The following is a 9,758-nucleotide window of genomic DNA, read 5'->3' as shown; positions in this document are numbered from 1 at the left end:
TGGAGAAAAATGTGAGAAGATAAGATTGATGGATTATTTTTTAACTATGTATTTATATTTGAAAGAATTAATAAACAATTTTCCATAAAAGTTATATCATGCTGCATTTCTGTCAGCAACTTACAACATTCCTGTGAAAAACAAAAGTGTCATTTTTTAAATCACCAACCATATTTGTAATGCTATCCATTTGTACACTTAAATTTCCTCTTTCTAAAGATAAATTATTACTTTTTATGTGCTTTACTTGTCACCTGGGTATCTTTAGTAAATTCTCTGCTCCACTATTTTGCAAGTTTTCTATTGACTTGTTTTACTATTGAATTTTATCTATAGTATATGTTATACCTGTTAGTACTATTTACTGAATATATGATTTGCAAATAATTTTCCAGCCTATGACTTGTTTTTCAGTTCTCTTAGCATTGACTTTTTTTTTAAAAAAAGAAATCTTTATTGTTTGACTAAGTGGCATTTGAAAAGGTCACCAGTGTTGCCTAGCATTCCAAATACTTTTTAAAAAATTGTTTATTTCTTTATTTGAGAGTATGAGAGAGAAAGAGGCAGAGAGAGAGAAAGAGAGAGAGAGAATGGGCACGCCAGGGCCTCCAGCCATTGCATATGAACTCCAGACGCATGTGCCCCCTTGTGTATCTGGCTAACGTGGGTTCTAGGGAACCAAGCCTTAACCAGGGTCATTAGGCTTCACAGGCAAGCGCTTAACTGCTAAGCCATCTCTCCAGCCCTCCAATTACTTTTTTAAGCCCTAGAATATTTTGTTTATTTTCTTTTTATTTGTTAGAATAAATATTGTTGGGAACTTGAATTTATGAGCGTGTTGCAAACTAGTCATATTCCCATATATTTATACTCTTATGTCTCCTTTCACCTATCCTAATTCCACTAAAGAACCTTCTTTGTGCGATTATCAGTATTCTCTGTGGAGTCATGAATTCACAAATTAGTCTGTGTGTGTAAGGGGGGCGGGGACACCTCTGGTTACTCCTTCCCACCATGTGGTGCTTACAATCTTTCTTCTCCCTCTTCCACAATGTTCCCTAAGTCTTACAGTGTGTTTTATAAGTCTCCTCTAGTGTTGTGCTCTCTGCAGCCTCATATTTTCTGCTTTGATGACTTGAGTCAGTCTGTGTCTACCTCCTTGTCCCTAGAAAAGGTTCTCAGGTTAGCAGTACTTAATCTGTCATTGCCTCTGTAATGTAATGGTTCTGATAGATTGAGTAGAGATGACTCTTCCTATGCAAGGCACTTGTATTCCTTTTCTTGTCATTTTGTTGGGTCTCCTAGTCACCTATCACCTTTTTACTGTCACCTGTTAAAAGAAGGACCACTAACTAAGAATGAGAGCACCATCAATCAGTAGAGATAAAGATAGATAAATGTAGACAGTTAGAAGACTTTTTTGATTGGCATCATCATTTCACCAAAGAAAATGGAAGCTTCCCTCTAGGGACTATGAATTTTCAAGTTGTTATCCTCATAACCTGTGCACCATTATTCCAACAGAGGGTATCTCTTGCCTGGATGGTCTATTTTGTAGCTTGCATGATCCAATGCTTGTTCATACTGGTTGGTGGTGACTCTTATCCCCACATTAGCTCATAACCATTTCCAATAGTATAAGAGCTAGCCAGCTCAATTCCAACATGATTTCTCAATCTCTCAGTGTCCTGTAACAGCAACCTATGGTGTCTTCAATGATACGATCTTTTCCTCAAACTATCCTAATGTGCTTGCTCACTCTCACTTTTTCTCTCTCTCCTTTTAAGAGGATTTGGCCTTTGACTTAGCTAACAAAGACATAGGTTTCTATAGAATAGCTCATGCAGTCTTTAGTTTTGTGAATATTCCCTACTCCCAAGACCCTTCTATCCTCTGTGCTGTGTTTCTACCTGCCAGTCTATAATCCTGTCCTCTAATCTCTCCCTGCTTCTCTCTTCAAGTCTCATTATAGCTTCCTTACCAGTATTATTGATGCTTACTACAGTTTATAAAGAAATGAAACTATTCCATGTCATGATCTTCATATAAGAAGGAACATGCATTGCTTGTTTTTCTGAGCCTGGATAACCTCACTTAGCATATTATTCAGGTCCATCCATCTTTATGCAAGTTTTACAGTATCACTTCTCCTTATGTCTGAATAGAAATCCATTGTGTATATATATCACATCTTCATTATCCATTCATCATGGGCATGTGGGCTGATGACATTTCCTAGCTATTATGAATGGAGTAATAACAAATATGTCACTATAGAAAAGTGTCCAGTATTTAGGGTATAGGACCAGGAGTTTTATAACTGAGTAATAAAGTAGACCTATTTTTAGATTTTTGAGAAACATGCATACTGATTTACACAGAGGTTATACCAATTTGTACTACCACCAATAATGAGTAAGTGTTCTTCTTTCCCTTGCCAGCACTTGTTGTTATTTGATTTTTTTTTTTTATGATAGCCATCTGACCAGAGTGCAATGGCATCCAAAAATAGTTTTATTTGCATTTCCCTGATGGTGAAAATGTTGAATAATTTTGGATGTTTAATTTAGATGTTAATTTCTTACATTGATAACTCTTGTGTTCATTTTCCTACCCAATTTTGAACTGTGTTGGTTAACTTTTATTTCTTATTTTTTGAGTTCCTTGTGTATTCTAAATAAAAACATCTGTCAAATGTATTACTGGTGAAGGCTTTCTCCCATTGTGTAGGTTTTCTACTGGCTATTTATGTTTGGCGTATCTGTACAATAGCTTTTCAGTTTTATGAGATCCCAAAAGTTGAATGTTTGTCTTATTTCCTGAGCTGCAAGTCTTATTCAGTTTTTCCCATGCCTATGTCTTAAAGTGCTCTATCTAGTTTTTCCTTAAGTTGTTTCAGTTTGGGGTGTTGTATTGAAGTTTTTGATCCATTTGGAGTTGATTTTTGTGCAGGGTAAGAGAAATGAATCTACATTCATTCTTCTACATGTAGTTTCTCTAGTAGCATTTGCTGAAAAAGCTTTTTCTAGTGTAAGTTTTTGGCCTTCTGTTCAAAGATCAGGTGGCTAAAGTTACTAAAACATAGCTGGATATTCTATTTTATTCTTTGGATCTATGTACGTGTTTTTGTGACAGTACCAGGCTGTTTCTAATACTATGGCTTTGCAGTATATATTGGAATCAGGTATGGTGATACCACCAACAAACAGTATTCCTTTTGCTGAGAACACCTGAGACTATGTAAGAACATTTGTAATTTTACATGAATTTGGAGATTTTTTTTTTTTTTTGTATTTTTGAGATGAACAAAGCTGGGATTGAAACTGCATTGAATCTCTCTCTATATATATTTTTGTAAGATGGCCATTTCCACAATGATAACCATTCCAATCAATGAGCATAGGAGATCTTTCCATCTTCTCATGTCCACCTCATTTTCTTTCCTCAGTGTTAGAATATTTTCATTTCTTGGGTAAGGATATTCTAAGATATTCACATTTTTGTGCCTATTCCCTGATTTCCTCCTCAGTATTTTTGTCTCTGTATATATGAGGGCTACTTATTTTTGTGTATTAATTTTATATCCTGCCATTTTGTTGCATGCATTCTTTAGTTCTAGCAGGTTTTCTTTGGTGGAGTTATTCATATCACTTATGTATAGAATCATAACATTTACAATAAGGCTAGTTTCATTTCTTCATTTCCAATGTGCATCCTTTTTATAATTTATCCCTAAAGTAAGACTTCAAGTACTATGTTAAATATCAGTGGGAGAGTAGACATCTCTGTCATGTTCCAGGACTTTGTATGATTTTGGCTTTAGATTTGTTGTATATGGACTTTATTATATTTAAATATAATCAATAGTCTCTCCAGTGCTTTTTTCAACCATTCTTGTAACACTAGAGTGGAACTGACAAGGAGTTACATCAATTTACCTGCATTTTTGGTTACTGGCTTTGTGTTTTCATATAAGATTCTGTGAGCTTGTGAGGTGTATGGAATGTTCTGTAGAGGTCTGTTAATTCAATTTCATCTAAAGTGTCATTTACCTTCATATGTTACCTCTATGTATTTTCTATTTTATGATCTATTAAAGATAATATGGTATTAAAGTCAACTACTATTAATGTCTTGGTATTTGTGTCTAAGTTAATGTCTAGTAGTTTGTTTTTTTTTCATATGAGGGACATAATTTATTTGAATCTCACAGATAGAGAGGAAGTTCCATAATGGGGGAAGAAGCTGGTCTCCATTCATAGGTCCACGCAGAGAGAGTGAAGCAAAAACACTAGCATCATACTTAAGCACACCGAAGATCCTCCCACCATGATGTCAAGTTACAAGCTTAAAGAAAACTGAATGTATTTGGGGACATACATTCCAACTACCCCATTCTACCCCTGGTCTCAAATATATTTACTGCCACCTATAATGCAAATTGTATTCATTTCAACTTTAAAGGCCCCCATAGCCTTATCTGAGAGCTCTAAGATTATTTCTTACCTGTAAGTCTTGTAAAAGCAAAACTAGTTGTATACTTCCAACATACAAAAGCATAGAGTAAATATTTTAAAATGTTATAATGCACAACAAGGAGGGTGTTAACCAATGCAAACTCAATTATCATTTAAAATAACAGCAAATATTTATCTGCAGTTAAAGTCTGATATCATAACCAGGGACTGACAGTCTCTGAAATTCCCAGTTTTGCACCTCTGCCTATGCTGAATACCCAGAGAAAACTTCCATCTTGACACAATAGTGCTCCATGGTAGCCCTTGAATAGCCTTGGTATATTTAAAACATCTTCAAATCTTGATATAAACCAAGGTCCATCGTCCAGTGGATTGACCAGCCTCTTTGTTAGTGTCATAACACACTGCCTATATGCCCTGTCTCAACAGCAACTCCTGGAACTATGTGCACATTATGACTAGCCCCATATCTTTTTCGTGCTTCATAACCCAATACAAGGTGTGCAGGACACAGCATTATTCTATATTCATATAGCTTCTCACCTGTGTGAGTTCTCTGATGGATAGTGAGCTTTGAAGTGGAAATGAAGGTTTTCCCACATTCACTACATTCATATGGCTTCTGACCAGTGTGAGTTCTCTGATGGAGCTTGGACTCAGAGACCAAAGTTAAAATATATAATGCTTCATGAATTTGCATGCCATCCTTTCCCAGGGGCCATGATAATCTTCTCTGTATCATTCCAAGTTTTGTATATGTTCTGACAAAGTGAACACAGTCTAGTAGATTTTGTATTATAAAATTCAGTATATATGTTTGTGTGTATATTTTTATGATTATTATATTGTCTTAATGAATTGTTCCTTTGATAAATACAAAGTGGCCTTCTTTTTCTCTTTGCATTACGTTTGGTAAAATGTCTATTTTGTCAGACATTAGCATAGCCACACATATTTGTTTCCTATTTCCATTTACTTGGAAAACCATTTTACTTCATTTCACCTGATGTGTACAACCTTAATAGTAAAGCAAGTTTCTTGAAGTCAGCAAATGGATGAACTCTCTTTTCTCATTCAGCCTACTGACCTTTTTATTTTTATTGAGGTATTGGGTCCATTCATATTACAAGTTTTAATTAAAAGATATGAGTTATTTCCTGTCATGATTATTTTATAGATTGCATGTCTTCTTGATTTTCATTTGCTTTAAAAACTGTTTTAGTTATAATCATTGTTTTTCCCTCCTATAGACTATTGATTATGGTTATTAATATAACTATATGAATTATTTCATCCAGTGTGATGTATTCCTTGTGGTATTCTCTGTAGGGATAGCTTAGTGCTCATATATTCAGATAGCTGACTTTTTATCATGGAAAGTTTTTTTCTTGTTCCTTATATTATGAATGAAGGATAATTTTGCTGAGTATATTAGTTTGAGCTAGAAGCCATGGTCTTTCAATGTTTGAAATATTCCATTCAAAACTCTTTTGGCTTTTGAAGTTTCCCTTGAAATTTTAGATGCTTTTCTGCTGGGCATACCTTTGCAAGTTCCAAGCTATTTCTCTCTTGCCACTTTTAGTACTCTCTCTTTATTTTTTGTGTTTATTGTTTTAACTATAATGTGATGTGAGGAATTTATTTTCCTTTTTAAGTGGGTCCTTTATTTTTTAATTTTTAGTAATTTATTTATTTGAGAGAGAGAAAAAGAGAGAAAGAAGCAGATAGAAGAGAGAATGGTTGCACCAGGTCCTCTCACTGCTGTAAACATACTCCAGACATATGCGGCACCTTGTACATATTGGCTTATGTGGGCTTTGGGGAATTAGCCCTGGGTCCTTTGGCTTTGCAGGCAAGCACTGTAACTGCTAAACCTTCTCCCCAGGCCAAAATGTATTTTCTTGACATGTCTATTTTGTGTTCTATATGCTTTTGTAAGCTTTGGAAAATTTTCTTCTATTTTATTTAATTTTTTTTCACTGATTAATTCACATCTTTTATTTACACATATAATTAATGTTTGGGAAAAGCAGTTTACAAAGAAAGTACAAATGGCTTAACTTTTTTTTTCAGTCAAGTCTGATAGTAATAAAAGAAACAGAAAAATGATAAAGCACCTTTTAGCTACTGCCCTGGGCAGTATTAAAAACACCAGCATTTTCAAGGCTATATGAAATAGTATTTGCCTACAATTGTCTTCTCTGTCTTTCCAGTCCAATTAGCTTGCTTCTTGGAAGATTTTAGTATTGTATACCTTAGTAGCACAAATGAGTGGTGTATTTATTTTAAATCATTTACTAATTAGTTCTGTAAACTTTTACACCTCTGTTTTCTTTTATGACACATATACATAATTAAGAAACTTTTAAGGTATTGTTTACAGACACTGGGCACATTAACACATGCCTGTAATCCCAGTACTTGGGTAAGGAGGCACGGAGATCAGAAGTTCAAGGTCATTGTGGGTTACAAAGCAAGTTTCAGGCCAGCTGGGCTACATGAAACCCTGTCTCAAAAAACAAGTTTACAGAAACAAAAGAATTTTTATTGAAAGGAGCTACTTTAAAGAGTGAAAAATATCTATATACATATGGGGGAGGGTTTCTAGGGGTCATGTATAAATCTCAAGAAGTGACTCTCACTACTTTCTTGACATTTTTCAAAGGTGCCCCTATAATGCTTTCAGACAGTGAAGAAGAAGAAATGATCATTTTGGAACCAGATAAGAACCCAAAGAAAACAAGGTAACAGGTTTCTGGTTTCTTTTAAACATATACATGTATTTACATACATATACTTACGTGTTTGGAAATCTGCCCTTTGGTTTTGCTCTGATCTTAATCCTGTTATTATCACATTAGCTATCTATTCTGTCTTTACCCTGTCCTCAGTGATCCAAAGTTCAGCAAGCATGTAGTGAGCTACTAACTTCACTTTATCTTCAGAACTCAGACTATCAATGCAAAACCAGAAAAAGCACCAAGTAAAAGTCTAGTGAAAAAGAAGAAAAAGAAGAGGACTATTAATTAAAGCCAAAAGTTGTATGTTTGTATATAACTATTAAAGTATATTTATTCAGTATCAACAACTCTGGGTATTTTTTATTCAAAAGTCAGTTATAATAATGGTTGAGTTTTTTAATAAGTTGCCTGGATTTTTTTTAGATTTGTTGCTTTCCATTTGCTCTGTAATCTGTTAAATTTGTAAAGGTTGATGAGGAATGAAAGATTTCCATAAAAATTACTTCCATAAGCTCCTGCCACATGTGTAAAAGGCTAATCGTCCCAGCAGCTTGCTCCACTGCACTAAAAACTAGCATGTTTCAGTCTTTGCTTACTTTATGACCAAGTCAACAAGTTGGTCTAGTTGTTTCCCTGAACTATTTTAACATTAGAGGAAGGTTTCCTACTCCCCACTGAATAATACACTGAAGTCACAATTTTATCTCAAATTAATTTTGACTTAAAGATTTCCAATCAGTTTATTCTTAATTATTCTGACAGCTGGTATCATTAATACCTTAACAAAGACACTTAAAATTAGCCAATATCTAAGATACAGGTACAAAAGATATACAAATTTAAAACCACTAAAAGTAAGAGATTACCATAATTTGAGTGTGGCTGTAACATTGACATTCAGAAATAATTGTGAAATCAAAACCCAAGATAAGAACTATACAACATTGGCTTTGGATAATTTTCATTTTAGCAGTCTTTCACTCTTACACATTTAGTGTCTCTGGTGGGTTGAGGAGAGAAACACCATGATACTTTCAGTACTTGTACTTTTCTCCTATTGACTGTTGGGCATGCTGTGGTGCTTTGAGGTAGGTCTGGTGAAGGTCCATGAGGCAAGGCTTAAGACTTTTGTACTAGTGATTCAGGCCAGCTTTGTCCTGTGACTGTGTAGAGTGCTAGGTGAAAGGCAGCTCCAGCAATAAGTGATGGCAAATACTTCAGGTATAGGTCAGCATCTATCAAACTTAATTCTCCCAAAAACAATGCTAAACTTTCAACTTTGCAGTTTGCAGGCTGCTGATGCAGAAAATATTGGGTAAGAAACTGATTTACTGTTGGTGCAGCTAAGTCAAAAGCAAGGACTTTCAAAACTAGGTGCTCCATTCTCAGCACTTGTTTCTTGGTATAGGTATCATCTGTAATGTACACGAACTCTGCTACTTCTGGGGGGTATATTTCTTCAAACTTTGAAGCCAGCAGCATAGCAGCAGTGCCTACAAGCTGAAGCTTGCCTCTCAACACAGACATGGATGAGAGGAATCGATCAATGTAATTCACAGCCAAATGCAGGGTCTCATTCTGGAGTTTATATTCTTCTCCCACTTCAACTAGCCAGTCCACAAGTATGGCCCGCATACTGTTAGTGATGTCTGGCTGCTTCTTCATATATCCGACTTTAGGTTTACATTTGAGCTACATTTCTCTAAGGTATTTGTGAATATCCTTATGGTAGTCTGGTACTTCATTAACACTCACTGACTTTTCATCTTCTAATACAATTGACATGCCCATAGTGTGTGGTGATCCAAAACTACCATCCATTGGATAATCAAGCGGTACCAATGGTTTTCTGGTTCCAGGTAAAGTGACGGCAGTATTAAAGGCCAGGACATCTTCACACTCTGTTTTTTTTAGACTCTGTTGGTCTCTTTTGAGGTTCCTCATCTGCTTCATCCACATGAATGGTAAATCTAGGCTGTCTATCGCTTGTTTTTAAAGGAGGAGCCCTAGTGACATGCTCATCATTTATGGGAAGGTCCTTAAGTGGTGCAACCCGCCGCGTCTTGGGCCTCTGCTGCAGCGCGGGATACAGCGCGTTCCCAGCCTTCAGCGCCCGCGGCTGCTGGGCGGACGCCACCTTCTTAGGGTTGACATTGTCCTGGTCTTCTGGCGGCAGAGAGAGCAGGACCGAGCCCGCATCGCGCGCCGCAGGCCTGGGCGCCGAGTTGCCTAGCATAGCTGCTCCCGAGGGCTGAAGGTGGGATCCGTCAGTGGCGCCAAGAGCGTGCGCGAACCCGGACGAGCGCAGCCGCCGCGCCCGAACCTGCCCGCTTCCCCGGCTCGGCTGCGCGATCTGCAGGTAGCAGAGACATGTGGAAGCAGACGCAGCGGGGCGGGAGGAAAGAAGACCCCAGATGCCGCGGGCAGCCCCTATTTTATTGAAGATATTTTCTATGCCCTTTGCTTGTATTCCCCTTCTTGTATGCCCATGATTTGAAAGTTTGTTCTTTTATTGAGTTCCAGATGTTCCATTCAAGAG

The 9,758-nt window shown here is 36.6% G+C and overlaps 1 non-coding gene and 1 pseudogene across 1 annotated transcript; both read right to left on the bottom strand.

The window, feature by feature from the left end:
* Positions 1–5,148: 5,148 nt before the first annotated feature.
* Positions 5,149–5,253, bottom strand: LOC123456847. The gene has a single exon (XR_006634722.1). It is a non-coding gene; the product is annotated as a U6 spliceosomal RNA (small nuclear RNA).
* Positions 5,254–7,632: 2,379 nt separating this feature from the next.
* On the bottom strand, positions 7,633–9,455 carry LOC123456685 (annotated as a pseudogene).
* Between the last annotated feature and the right edge of the window lie 303 nt (positions 9,456–9,758).

This window comes from Jaculus jaculus, chromosome X (genome assembly GCF_020740685.1).
Source record: "Jaculus jaculus isolate mJacJac1 chromosome X, mJacJac1.mat.Y.cur, whole genome shotgun sequence".
NCBI lineage: Eukaryota > Metazoa > Chordata > Mammalia > Rodentia > Dipodidae > Jaculus > Jaculus jaculus.
The sequence above is the reverse complement of the archived record's forward strand: the minus strand, read 5'-3'. Positions and strand labels throughout refer to the sequence as shown.